Source organism: Vanacampus margaritifer, chromosome 11 (genome assembly GCF_051991255.1).
Source record: "Vanacampus margaritifer isolate UIUO_Vmar chromosome 11, RoL_Vmar_1.0, whole genome shotgun sequence".
Taxonomy (NCBI): Eukaryota; Metazoa; Chordata; class Actinopteri; order Syngnathiformes; family Syngnathidae; genus Vanacampus; species Vanacampus margaritifer.
The window spans coordinates 17921663-17936887 of record NC_135442.1 but is presented as its reverse complement, the minus strand read 5'-3'; the positions used below and the strand labels follow the sequence as shown (position 1 = coordinate 17936887).

The following is a 15225-nucleotide window of genomic DNA, read 5'->3' as shown; positions in this document are numbered from 1 at the left end:
TTTGGTTGTCTCTCTCTACCCTGATGGTTTGGAACTACCATTTGCTACTACGGGAAGTGTGTCACAGAGCATCAGCTGCTTTGTTGAGAGGGGCGGGGGGTGTGGGGCATGTGATTGGCGGTATCACGGTCCACATGCTGGCAGGCAGTAGCAGCATCCTCCTAGACTGACGCTGTTGCCTTCTTTTGGGAATGAACGGTGAGAGGCGGAGAGAGAGAGAATGAGGAGGTGAGAGAGTATGGGAGAGGGAGACAAGCAGAGCAACAAGCACATGAGTAGAGAGGAGCTGAGAGGGGGAACAGGAGTTGGACAATTCCAGTCTTGCATGGTCGGGATACTCGGACTCTTGTGAAGGTAAGACTGGCGTCCATCCTGCAAGCTTAAGACTCGTGTTCTTGTCACTTTCAAGAGGCGTGTAGTACATAAAGACAGAATGACTAAAAAGTGGTGTGAAGTGGTCAGCATGAAATGAAATGACGTAGAAATAATTTTGTTACTGTACTACATTTGTCAGGTACAGTATCTGAACTTGAGAATTTGTTTTCCTGATGTTTTACTTTTACTCTCTACATCTAAAAATAGATATCTTTACTTTCTGCTCCTTACCTTGGGGCTTGGGTTTTTCCTCAAATCCAAAACATGAAGACACATAATCTGTTTGATTTTAGCCAAAACCATCATCTACCAAAATAAAACACGTATCTACAAATTTTCTAAAATATGAAGAAAATATCATGTTATATTGTTATCCCATGTAAAAAATTGGACTAAAAAAGTTTGGAAAATAAGCCATCATGTCTCATCTATTCTTAGTTTCTCTTTAACTTCCCAAAATGCTGCTCAGGAATTATTCAATAATATGCATGTAAAAGCATTAATTGATCATGTTATTTTAATCAAATCCACACAAACACACCAAAGTATTCTGATTTGGCTGTTCATTATTGGCTGGTAATGCCGGAGAATAGATGGTTGCTTGAACCAACATGCATATTGTCGCTGTGCTATGAAAAGTGTGTACAGTATCGTTAATGTATTTTTTTTAGGGTATTAATTAAAAAAATGTTGGGTAGATACATGTTTTTCATTGGACAGCAATACATAGTTTGCATGACCCAACGAGCTCATTGTTGCGATCCAATAAAAAGCATGTATCTCCAAATGTTTTGATTTTTTTTTAAGTCAACATGAACTTGTATTTTCTGGACAAAAAAGGTAAAACTTACAGTCACTGTCATTGGACAGTGACTGTAAGTTTGTAACCTGCAAGTCTCTACAACTTTTTTTCTTCATTTCCAAAACATGAAGACATATTTTTGTTGTTTTAGTGTTGAAAAACAAACGACAAAAAAAGACACAGATTTGGAGACATATGGTTTTCATTCAACAACACTGGAGGTTAAGCATCAACCAAACACCCTTGTTAAAAATAAAAAAAATAATTATGTCCACATTTTTTTTTACTTAAAAAAAAATCATTCATGTGAAGAAAACACAATTTGGAATGTTTAAAAATGGTGAGTTACCGTACATGTCATAGGACGGCGTCCTGCATGCGCATGTTTGTTACTTTTGCACAATTGTAACTTTGAAAACATGCATATGGTGATTAAATAATGATCAAATAAATGTCATCCTGTCTTATGAAAAAAAAAAAATTCACACAAAAAGCCTGACCAGATTTGGAATAACATGGGTTCCATCAAATAGCCTTCCTATCTTCATCTATACAGTATCTCCACATTTTATGATTTTTTTTCTTATCCAGCACTGAGCTATGACTTGCATAACTCAAATAATGACTTGTCTTGCTCAAAATGTTATGCGGAATCGACTTGACTTGCTTGATTTATTTATTTTTGCGACAGCAACTCGGCATGTGCTTGAAATTTGAAGGTCAAGACTTGAGATTTGCTTCCGAATTGCACATACTACTTACTGTATGTGACTTATTCGCAACTCTGATCTTTTTCCATGGACTTTGGAGATCCAGGTATGCGTAAGGTGACAGCAAAGTGCGAGTGGTTGCAATTAGCTGGAATTGATGTGCAGCGGTAATGAAGGCGTTTGCCTTGGCCGAGTGGACCGTCTAATCAGGCACTGACAACAAAACGTGCAAGGATAAGTGCAGGTCGTGAAGCTAGCATGGAATGTGGAGTTAAGAGTAGTGTGAATGACCTTCGGGGTGCACGTCTTGCAGGTGTGTGCGTTTATGCGCCTCACGTTATGATTGACTTTCGCTGGCGGACCACCGAAGTTGCAGAAGGACTTGAGGGATTAAAAAAAAAAAAGACTCTGATAGAACAGGCAGGCTTCTCAACGAGAGAAATGATCATAGATCAAATCTCAAAATGGTCCTGAACTCCTGCCTGGTGCCTCAGGTCAGCTGACCAGCTGCTTTTGGAGGTACCGAAGTCTAAATAGAAGCTCAGAGATGATAGGGCTTTTTCTGCTGCTGGTCCTAATCTATTGAATGACCACCCAGCGCACATTAGACAAGCCCATTTTTTAAAACCAGCCTCAAAAACATTTTTATTCTTTGGCATTCAACAGAGATTTGAGCCCTGAGTTTAGTCAATGTAATTTGTTTGTTTTATTTTATTTTTTTTATTTACTGTTTGTACTGTATTGTTTTTATAGGACGTTGTGTTCAATCATGTTTTGTTTTACGTAAAAATTTTATTATTACCAATAGCAAGTAGCCAGCACTGGGTCCGAAAGGGACATAGTCAATGCTGGGTGGGTTATTTCTAAAAGACAATTCAACATGGGGTCAATTCAGTGGATTACGCTTCAATTCAATATGTGCACTTCAGTTCAAGAGGTTATGATGCAATAGTTTCTGGTTGTCATTTTACATTACATGTGAATGAAATTGTTAGTACTGTAAATGAGGCATTTCCTTCAAATATGTATCGCTCCATTAAAAGACGATTCAATTTGTAGTTCAACATATTTTAGAGCGAACAGTTTGGTTCAATTTAATGCATTAACATCTTTAAAAATAAAAATAAGAAAAATCGGATTCAAAACGTTTTTTGTTAGACCGCTATGGAGCAAGCATAAAAAAAAGAAGAAGAAAGAACAGAAAGGATTTTGAAAACCTTCATCACCCTGGCCTAGAAGGAATTGCTGGAAAAGGCAAAATATCAACAATAGCAAATGAATATGAAAGTTGAGGTATTAAAAATAAAATAGACTCACAGAAGGAGATGGAACGTGCAAAAGTTTATTATTTTTCATCTGTACACCACATTACACATTTCAAACTTTAGTATTAACGAAAAATTAATGAATTCTTTTTAATAAAAAAAATAGCATACATGATTTCTTTTTTGTTTGTTTGCCATGTTTGCATGTGGTCGGAGAGCCGAACTGTATAGACATTTTTTTATTGCTATATGTGCCCTTGTTTATGTGGCCTAAAATGAATGTTTTGTATTCTATCCATCCATCCATTTTCTTGACCGCTTTTCCTCACAAGGGTCACGGGGGGTGCTGGAGCCTATTGTATTCTATCATATTGTATATTATTTACAAGTTCTCATTAAGCGATGCGAACTGCAACCCCGAATAAAAAAAAAAAAAAGAGTTCTTTCCAGACCAGCAATCTGGTCTGGTAGGATAAAAACAAACACGCCTATGATGGCTTTTGCTTTCTGGAGGTTGGACGCTGAAATGAGCCTTGATCTGATTTCATGCTCTGACTTTAGCCTGCAGCTTGGTATGTGTTATTGGTTGTCCTTTTATAAATACTTCTCTGTGATGTGGATGACAAAAAGGTTAGGAGATGTTGTGGCACACTTGGTTAGTGGTATAATTATATTATTAATATTGGTTGTCTGACGAAAATCTGTTCATTTCAAGTACAAATCTGAAGGTAGGACCTTGTTTTGTGAATCCTTCATAGATCAATTAATAATTATTAGCGATTCGTGTTTAATGATTGGAGAGGTATCAAACTTTGCCACCATGCTCCATCCATACACAATTACAATGAAAAAATTAGCAATTAATGAGCTGTAATGCCTTGTGGGTAAGGTCAGCCACAGTTACAGATGCACTCGTATAGCCTTTATTGTGATGAGACAAACAATCAAACAAACTTAAATATAAAATGGGAACATTGCAAGGAGCTTCTGTAGTCATGCCGAGACTCTCGACAAACAGACTAAACAACTCCAGCGCCATTTGTTAGGCCACACCCCTCAAAGGCACTCATCCAACACATTACAAACAGTAACAATATTTTATATTATTATTATTATCAATTTATTATTATTATCATTCAGTGCCAGCCCAGTTAAAATTAGTCTTTGAAGTCTATGGCAGTCAATGAGTTATTCTTCTACTTCTTCTCATTATTATTATTATTATTATTATGATGCAAAACTGTGCTATTGTTTTTCATTGAAAACAAAAATATAGTGGTGGATTTTGTGGGGCTGAAATGGATGAATAGTAAAGGTCTGTATCTCTCCAATAAAATCTGATTTGATAAGTGCGATATGATTCAAAGACGGTTGGATTTGATTCCATAGGGCACAGCTCAGTTGGAAAAGGGTACGATAAAGTTTCTTGTTGTCCTTTTACATAGATATAAATCAACTTGTCAGTACTGTGCATGTAGCATTATTTTATTTGGTTCGACCGATTCAAATTGTTTTTTTAAGTTCATTTGGGGAAATTGATTTGACACAGCATTAAATTGGTCAGGGAAAGAATTAAACTTGTAAGCCACGGCACTACCACTGTACGTAGTTCAAATTTGGTTTACCAATCATACGAGTCTGCAGGGCGAGATTCTCTCAGAAGGAAACCTGCGAATGAGCCTAAAATGGCTACTTGAAACAAAAATAGCCGTGCCCTGTATGTTTTCCTGTATGGTTCCTTGAGACTTATGATAGACATTCCTATGCTCAAATTTCATGGTCCTCTGTGAATTTTGATTTGATATGGGAAAACCCTAAACATGGTGAGTTACTTGGCCTGTAAATAATAAAGCCGTTTCATCAGCATGGCCCCCAAATAACGACATACAATAAATACAGTGTATATGCATCATGTTTAGAGTTGGGGATTTTGAAAAAAAAAAGTGTAATGCTAACAGACGCTTAGCTCGCAGGGGTGCCTGTTGTTTGTCTTAACAGGACTCGGAGGTTGATGGGGGTTTATATTTAGTGAGGAGCTTAGTTTTTAGGAGGTTAGCGTGTGGGGAGGGCCACTGTGTGGAGAAAGACTACATTTGTATGTGTGTCGAGAGCTGGCGTCAGTGGACAGTTGAAGAGCTTGGCACTCCACATGCCAAACCGTGTGTGCGTGTATGTGTTTGTGTGCGTAGAACAGGTCTATGGGTCTGAACAATCACCCCCACCCCACCCCATCCCACTGGCCCAACCCCACCCCCCTTGCCTCATTCCAGTCAGGAATCTGCCCTTTAGTTTATTAAAAGCTGGTGAAACAATGGAGGGAGGTGAGGTTGTGAGGAGGAGGGGGGCGAGTAGAACATCATGACGTAAACGGAGGCACGTTGCGACAGGGGAACAAATCATACAGCCGGGTGATGTTGTCCTTGGGAAAGACAAGTAGAGAGGGAAATGACATGGGAACGTCTAACTGTCGATTTTCTACCTTCAAAGGTAGTATGAGAGCTGGAACGGAAGTGGGATGCCGCCAGTGTGTACGGGTACTAAATCTGAGATTTGACTTCCCGACGGACCCTCCTCTCCAGCACCCCTGAATAGACCTTTCCAGGGAGGCTGAGGAATGTGATCCCCCTGTAGTTGGACCATACCAATCTTAAAAAGGGGAGCCACCACCCCGCTATGCCACTCCAGAGGCGCTCTCTCCGGTGTCCATGTGTCGTTGCAAAAGCGTGTGAACCAAGAGAGCCCCAGAATATCCAGAGCCGCTAGGAACGCTGAGCAGTTCTAATCCATCCTTGTGGCCTTGCCACCAAGGAACTTTTTAACCACCTTGGTGACCTCAATCACAGAGATGGGAAAGCCTAAAGACCCAAGACTTTGCTTTTTCAAATAGTGGGCAATCTTGGTCCACGAGGGCCCGAGTCCTGCAGGTTTTGGAGGTTTCTCACTTACAACACAAGCTGATTCCAATCAACAGGATCGTTATCAGGCTTATGCAGAGCTTGCTGATGAGCTGATCATATTGCAGCTGTGTTGGAGAAGGGCAACATGCAAAACCTGCAAACCTGCAGGACTCCGGCCCTCGATGCCCACCTCTGCTTTAAGTCGACAGCAAGTGGCAAAATCGCCGCCCCCTGAGATGGATAAAAATAGCTGGATTCTGCTGCATAACTCATAATCCATAAATGTAATATTAATCAAAATGTCATGTTTAGACTAGTGCGGTCACATATAACATATTATTGTAAAGGAATGTTCATGAGCGCTAGAGTGATGACCGAGGCCTTTCCCCGCTGGGCCTGGGGTTCGGGGGTGCCGCCCGTCCCCCGGTGCCCCATCTACCCTTCTGCCCCCGGTGTTCCGTCCCTCCACGCGGCGGGAGGTGGTGTGGGCGCGGCCGCCCTCTCCGCGCTGTCCGACCCCTGGGATCTGGGGGGCTGGCGGTTGGTGGGGTGGGGTCGGGGTGGGGCTTGGTTGGGGGTGGGGGTGGCTCGGTGGTGGTGGTGGGCGCTCCTGCTCCTGGGTTTGCTCTCCGGCCGGTGGCCCCTGTGGGGCCGGGGGTTGTCCCTTGCCGGTGCCCTGGCCTGGGGGGCCCTGAGGTGTTGCGCTTACTCTGTCCTGGCAGGGGTCGACGGCTCCCCTCTTTGGTGGAGATTTTCATGCATGCCAGATCCACCACACCACCATCTATCGAAACTCAGACACAATCTGTTTCTTCCTCTGGTCGTTGAATCGGTGGAGGCTGGTGTCTGTGGATCTCACTCTGCTTCATCTATCCTTCCTTCCTTTCCTCAGTCTCTCCTTTGGTCTCTTGAGGTCGCCCTGATTTGTTGGAATTTGGATGTTTCCGGGGTTGGTGGCCCGGTGGGTGGTGTCTGGTCGGTGCTGGATTTCACTTTCCTTTCTTTGGTCCTTCCTCGGGTCTCCTGACGGCCTAACGGCTCTGGCTGGGGTCTGAAGTGTTCGGTTTAGGTGAACGGTATGGGATTTTTTAATAGGTTTTAGGTGAACTAATGAATACACACTCACACGCACGCACACTCACACGCACATGCACATACACATACTCACCCACATACAAAATAAAAATGTATAAAAAGTATATTTAAAAAAAAAAAGGAGAGAGAGCAATGATGGTGACATGTCAAATCGGTAAAATTACTGAATGAATGAATGAATGAATGAATGAGCTCTCCAGAAAAATTAAAAAATAAATAAATGAGTAAAGGAATGTTGAAGATTGACTTTCCTTTAAATGTAGTTGTACAGGTTGTAAGTCACATCACTCAAGGATAAAGTTTGCAACTGATTCATACATCTTAAGTGGTTGAATGCTATTCTTAATTCATTTATGATCTGAGAGAACCCCAGTAAGCCTCCTCCAATGAAAACAAATGATGTTCAAAAAGGTAAAATAAATTAAAGTAAAATTGAAAGTGTGAAAGCACTTCATGATGCTGGATGTACTCTTCTCTTTTTCATGACAGGCGATCTAATATAGTGGTTTCAGACCATACATTGGGCTGTGCAGTCAATTTGGAGTCTCTGTTCTTGGTTTGTGTGATGTTTCAACAAACAAGACTATTAATAGTGCAGATGATTGATAGAACAAAGATGAATTAGATATCTCTGCTCCGTCCAAAGTCTAAAAAAAAGTCTTAATAAAGAGGCGCAAGTGAAACACTGACATTATGTGTCTAAATGGGACACCATGACGTCGCCCTCCACACACACACACACACACACACACACACACACACACACACACACGCACACACTGTTGCAGCCATATGTCATGTGCAAGAGAAGTTCGCAGTGAGCGCATGGATTCGTTCCACACAGCAGGGCACACGTATAAATATCCGCGGCCCACTTAACTTATGGCTTTTGTGTTGTCACATTTGTAATGCTGCACTTGTCAAAAAGTAAGTTGTGTTTGCTCCGTGGGGCCCTCCACATTGCTGGGATGCTGACTGGATGGCACGTGGGGCAGGCATAGTGAGTCGGATCTTCACAGGGATCTGCAACTTTATTGCACGGGTCGACCATCCGGCAGCTGAGTATATTGAGTGCTCGACCGAGGATGGACCTGGTCTTTCAGGCTTAGACTTTTTGTGCCCGGATATTAGACTTGCATGGTGAATGGGGAAAGAGTATATGCTACCACATGCCCATGACGTATGTAGGATGAAACCCACCCATCTGTTGAGGATACCAGGTTTAGACTAGGACTAAATGAGCCAAAATCTCTGGTTGGAGTTTTGGAAATTACAAGGCCTGGTACTTCCTACTCAATTCCACACATGGGTCCTTGAGAGACTTTTTCATGCATCTTGTTCTGATACACTCCCACCGAATTGTGTGTCAATCGGTGTCTGGGGCTACTGTCTTTGCATCGCCTGCTAGTCTGTCCTTAAAATACACATACAGCAAGATGGCTGACGTTAAGATCATGAGAATTATCACAGTGACAATGTAGGGTGACCAGATTTTTTACATGAAGAAGGGGAGGGCATATCAATTGCTAATACTAATGCTAAAAGCTATCTTCGTTTTTTTTCTTTTTTGCTCAGCCCCAATAGCTGTGCCGTTTACCTCGTGCTGGTCACGCATTGTAAATGAAAATATACCACTAGAAAGCTCAGCTTGCGTCGTAGCGACTGACGACAGTACAGCTACATCCCCCATGATTATAACACGGTAAATTCTGTAGAGTAAATTTGACTCTATTTAGATATGGACCAAATAGACTCAGTTTTAGAGTAGGCCAAAATTTACACGAGGAACAGAGTAAAATAAAGAATTGGAGGAAAAAAACAACCCAATAAAAGTCACTCAAGGGTTGAGGAACAAACTCACAACCTTCAGCTTGGGAAACTGCCACACTACCAACTGACCTATGCCCCTCCTACTGTTTGCTTATCTCCAAGAGACAAAATACATCATTTTTGGTCTTTAAGTTAGTAAGATTGACATAAGTGATATACTGGAGCTGCGTGGCTCAGGGAGTAGATCGGCTGTCTCCCAAGCTGAAGATCGTGAGTTCATTCCTCTAACCGTGAGTGACTTTTCTTAACTTTTTTTCCCAATTCTTTATTTCTTCCAATTATAAATATTATCTATTTGGTCCCACTCTAAATAGTAAAATTTACTCTACAGAATTTACTGCGTAGATGGGACATTTTTGCTGTGAAGACAGAAAAAAAAAGGTGAAAATGCCACACATAAATCAATGTATTCAAGCTATTAGCACAGAAAGAGTGGCAACATAAGATGGCCGCAAAGGCACTTCTGGTGGTGTCACTTTCTTAAGCAGCATTTGAGGGTCCGTTCATATGTAAGTCTGTCCTGCTGCCGATTAGGTGCAGATGTGAATGACAATGCAAACATGAATTTGGAAGTAAATAGGAAGGAGTAGAACAGCTAAATTGCCTTTTAATTGGTTTATCGTATGAATCGCTATGACAACTCTGTGACATACACATGGCAAAATTTCGGACGCCGGGACGAGACCTGCCTAAAACAATGAGGTCCTGGGACCTAAAGCTCAAAATGAGGACTGTCACAGCCAAAAGGGGATGTCTGGTCACCCTATGACAATGACATCTGCACTCCCATATCCATGGACTTGTAGCATCCATTATTGAGCCTTATTAGCCTTCACGACCAGCGGATTTCTAGCAAGGCAATGCATACGTGTCGGAAGTTGCCTCGTGTAATGGTCTACATTTGCCGGCTGCATCAGGCTGTCCGTTCACTTTACTTGCATAATGCAAACGTCAGAGAAGAAAAAAAATGATTGTGGTCGGGACCTCAAAGATGTCACGCTTCCAAATTGGTAGGAGACTGACCCAAAATATCAAGGTTGTAATTTTTAAAGGTAATTTTGAATCATAATGACAATGACTACTACTTATATTTTTTATTTCAGAAAAGGTTGGTGTAAAGTGAGTAGAGAGAATTAAGGAAGGCAGGGTTGCTGCTTCCATTACCCAACAAGCCGACCACCCCCTCGCAAAAATTTGCCTCCCAAGGTTAACAGTCTAATGTGCATTCCTGAAGAAAAAATGTTTTACTGGTAGACTACTATACTTGATTCATGTATGACTTCTCAGAGAAGCCCCGTGAGCCGCCTTTAAAATTTGGCAAAAAGGTTGAAGATGGTAAATCGTCACGAGCTCACTGAAAATGAAAGCACTTCATGATACTAAATGCTATCTTAGATAAATAGCCTCAATGGTCTAATAAATTTGTTAAGCACTGTATATACAAGACACGGTTACTACTTCATTTGTCCGTTGATCCATGTGTACGTACTATGAATATTGTAGTACAACTGGCAGGTATTAAGTTTAGGGTTCTTTACAATATATTTGTGCAAGGATTGGGAAAAAACTTGTGTGTAGGAACGAAAACACAAAAGCAAATGCCTAAAAGCAAAGAGTTACATTCCAGAAGTTGTTATTATCGGCCGGCTATGTCGGTGTGTGGCGTCTTTCCCACCGCAGCCTCCCCGTTGAGACGTCATTGTATCTGCTCGCCTTTGGTTTGAAACAACTTCTCATAACTTGGTAAGCCCTAAAGCTTCCCAAGCTGAGGGATACGAAGACGGATCGTCTTGCGGCTTTGTGGTTTGGCTCTCCTGCTTCTTCTTAATAATGCAGAGACAGAAGACCACCCTTTGGCCAAGTTTTATTGAAAAGAAAATGAAGCGGGATTGACCAATGTTAATTTTCTGTTTAAGTTAACGATCAGGATGTGACAGTTGCATATGTTTCATGTTGTTTAACGAGGCCGGCCGCCTGCGGCTCTCTGGATTTCGGTTGCAAATTAGTTCTGGGATAACAGAAATTTCACGCAAGTCAGTTTAAAGAGCAAACAGAGAATGTGTTCAATGATCGGCTCATTTCACGGAATCATTCATGTTGTATTTTGTTTCAAAGCAAAGTTACAAAGAAATGCAGAACACTTGCAAATCTGGGCGATAAGAATCAGCCTGGTACACTTTGAAAAAAGTGACCCCTCTCTTCACCCCCCAAATAAAAATCGAGCCAACCTCAAAACGCTCCAGTCAATTTTGAACAAACAAAATGACTGACCATGCAGACAATATAGTGTCGTTTTTTATTTCTTCATAAGAGAAACTGGTTATGCTAACAACTACTCTTATCTTCTAGCCTCAATCCTCAATTTTAGTCTAAGTGCCCCAATTTTGTGGAAAGGATCTCTGACTTTGAATCATTCCTATGAGGACAGAATGAAATTTGGACAAGAGGAAGGTAGCTACACTAGGTTGTTTTTTTATATATCATTTATACAAAGGTTCACTTTTTGGGGGCTAGCTGCAAATATAAATTCCAAATACAGTTGACGTGTACAGTTTTAGTAGTCTGTAGTTGTCTTGTCTGCAATTCTTGTGATTCCAAACTGAGGAATACATTTTGGTCTTTACTTGTTAGTCATAGGACCCAGAATTAAAACCATCTGAATTAGGCAAACACATTTTACAGATCAGCCTCAGCAACACAATTTGGAGCAACGGATCAAATGTGGTGTTTTTCCTGGATTGTTCTAAGATCTTTTTAAGCTACAGTATTTCTGTACAAAACAAGACAGACATTCATTCATTCCTCTTGATAACAAGGTTACAAGAGCACATTGCTGCTGGACACACTACAAACATGATAGAACACAACTGATAGCTGGTTTATCTCCCAGAACTCTTTGCGGAGTACAGTACTTGAAACCTGAACAGTGTAATGTCTGTTTTCTCTCAAAGTTGTCCGTGCATGAGATAATAGGTAATTTTCCCTTACCTTGAAATGTTACTGTGTTGCTTCGTCTTAAGTAGCCATTAAGTAAATGTGTTTACTTTAATTGAGCATTTCATGGATTACTCACATTGAAAGACTTGTTGTTCTGCTGCCAACCTAGCATTTGGGGGGGGGGGGTTAATGATTGAAGAAAGAACCCAAGGTGACCGCGTTCCAACAAATCGAAGCGTGAGGAGGGTGCAGCTGTTGTTTGGAAGGAGCCAGGCCACCATAAATCGGAGTACAGTGCGAGAGTGCGAAAAGATGGGGAGGGAAAACTGCTACTGAGCTAGTTCCAACCTCACCGATATCCATAAGATAACCGCTATAGCAATATAAACTCACTGAAACTTTACAAACATAAACAGATTCAGAGGCACTTTTTTAAATAATAGTATCTGTGTGATGTCAAGTGCATCGCTTTAAAATAAGAAGCAAATGTTAGCTAATGTCCGAAACACAAAATGGGTCATAGTAGTGAAATTTTAACATATTAATATAGGGGAAGTCAAACCAAACATTTTATTTACAATAATATGTTGTGTATGCCCCCACTAGTCTAAATACGGCATTCTGATTAATATTGTGTTTGTGGAATATGACTTATGCAGCAAAATCCACCTGCTTTTATCCATCTCAGAGTGTGGCAATTTTGCCACTTGCTGTCTCCTGAAAATGGCATCACAGTTGCTCAGGGCTCAGGTAACAACCAATCATGGCTCAGCTTCAGAGAACAGGGATATTAGTGTAAAACTCGCACTGACGACAGTGTTTTCAGTGAGAAAAGTTGTCATATTGTAGCCTATGGTTGTTCCATTCATATATAAGTCAGTGGTCCTACCGGGTAGGACCTACCTGATATCTAACCATTTTCTGTCCTGCTTATCAACCCCACACATAATACGACCAAAACTGTTAAATGCCCCATTTATAAAAAATCATAATGTGTGTTTTCTGTCAGTGATTAAAATAATCTATTAAGATTTGAAAAATCCTTTCGGCCTAATGGTGAGAATTAAACGTCATGCTTTCTTGCATCCTGCTTCTGTTATGGATCAGATAATACCTTTGAAATTTGAAAACCTTTGGAATTTAAAAAAATGTTTTTTTTAAATTAAAAATAAATCATTTTATTTTACATTTCAATTTCCCAATTGTATTAACATACACCATGTATCCGTACCACCGTATATGACATGTGACCCGCTGCAGCAAAAGCATCCGCATGTTGGCGATGTTTAATGAGTTAAACACGAAAATGTACAGTTTGCACAAAAATGTCAATTTTGAGATTTTTCCACAAATAGCCTCCTTGGGGTCTCTAGTTTCATTTCCCAGGACAAAATGTAATAGAAATTTATGAAAATAAGCAATTATTAGTCAGTATGGATGATAACCAGGGAGTGTTTTTAGCCTAGCTGCTAGCTAGCGCCACGTCGGGCAACTGTTTATTCAAAATCAACCCGGATTTCCTGCATTAAACATCATTCACAAATGATTTATATAAATGTTAATAATTGATTGATGAGGATAAGAGGTTATGATAAAGAATGGATGGATGGACATGGCAACCCAAAAAATTCAAAGTCCACCATAATGAATGCATGCATGAATGAATGAAGGGCGAGCACGTCATCATAACACGCCATCATACCTTCTCGTAGAAGTGTGTCAGTGGTCGGGTTACTGTGGTTTGTAATCCAGAGATAATCTTCATTTCCGGGATCTCTTTCTTAATGAATAGATTTCTACTTTTAATTAAAATGACTACATTCACGCTGAGGCAAGTCCGCTGACGAGCAGTCAAGCACATTGATTGACAGGTGCTGTTACTCGCTGTCACTACTGACATGACGCTTCATCGCGGTAAAGTTAATTTTCGGTTGGAATGGATATTCGATATTTGACAGATATTTACGACACCCCCGCCTCCGGGAAAGACGGCCTCTAAGGGGATACGCTCCCGGCAAGCCGCCTCGACCGGGATACGCTGCGGGCTCCAGGGAAGCCGCCTGCAAGTCAAGCCGAAAACATTTTGTGGCCCTATTACAGAAATTACCTTTACATGCAAAGGAAAGAAAACAAAACAACGATGTATATCCGGTTTTCTAAATAAAAGCTTGTAATTGACAGGCAACTGGAAGTATGCCTTATTATAATCTAGCACATTTTAATATAATTTCCTCACATGGAAACTAAAAAATATGACGTGTGTCAACCAGTTAGCATTGTGCTATCATATTGCAATGAAAATGGCTCATATCTCACAGGGACGGTACAGCACAATCATTCCATACTGATTTTAAGTAATAAGTTCACATGAGTTGGAAGCTATTGAGCTAAAATGCAAATTTTACATAAAAACTCATACAAAATATTGTAAGATGTGAAAACAAGAGGCGTATCTCATGCGGGAGGCCCAGCACTACGATCCTACACTAATTTTCAGTCCACAGGTTACATGACCTGGAAGCTATTGAGCTAAAATGCTAATTTTTACGTATACAAATTATACAAAATATTAAAAGATGTGAAATTGAAAAACAAGAGGCGTATCTTATGTGGAAGGCCAAGCACTACTATCCCACACGGATTTTGAGTCCACAGGTCACATAACCTGGAAGCTATTGAGCTAAAATGCTAATTTTTACGTATAAAAACACATAGTAAATATTGAAAAATCTTAACTAAACTCTGTTGAACCATCATAACAATTTAATTTTCTTTATGCACGTGACCAAAAGCATTTGCGGCATAACATCCATCCATGATGTTATCAATAAACTTACTTGTAACAGGCCACACCAAATTGCAAATAATCTTTTAATTCACACAAAATTATTAATTAAAATATAATGACCTAATTTAAGTAAGGAAATACCACAAGAAGCAACAATAAAATAACCAAACTTTGGCTGATGCCTCAGAAGCTGAATTGTAAGATTTATGTGATCTTCAAAGTTGAGGCTGATTTCATCTGTTGGGACTTCCATAACTTTTAAAGGGTTTAAATCTTGGACGATGGCCTTACGTGCGATTGGAATTGGCTTTCCACTGATATTTGAACAGTTCCTGAAAATTTCAGGTTCATATCTTTTTCCTAAGGTACTGGTTGCTATGGACATTTGAAAGATGCAAGTACCAAAACTTTAAACCCATTTTTCTCAAAACTAGGGATTTCAACATTCGAACATTAAAACTGCTGTAACTTTGTTAATTTTTTAGGTACGTACATGTATTATATATCATTTTAAAGGGAATTAAGT

At 40.3% G+C, this 15225-nt stretch overlaps 1 protein-coding gene across 2 annotated transcripts in view; it reads left to right on the top strand.

Moving 5' to 3' along the window:
- The first annotated feature begins 205 nt into the window (after window positions 1–205).
- The window catches only part of ndp (norrin cystine knot growth factor NDP), a 30305-nt gene continuing 15285 nt past the window's right edge, over window positions 206–15225 (top strand). The window contains exon 1 of one of the 2 annotated variants that reach the window (XM_077580383.1): window positions 206–354. The gene's annotated coding sequence lies outside the window, so the exon portion shown is untranslated. The remainder of the gene's footprint in view (window positions 355–15225) is intronic. The other variant, XM_077580382.1, reaches the window with a different exon arrangement.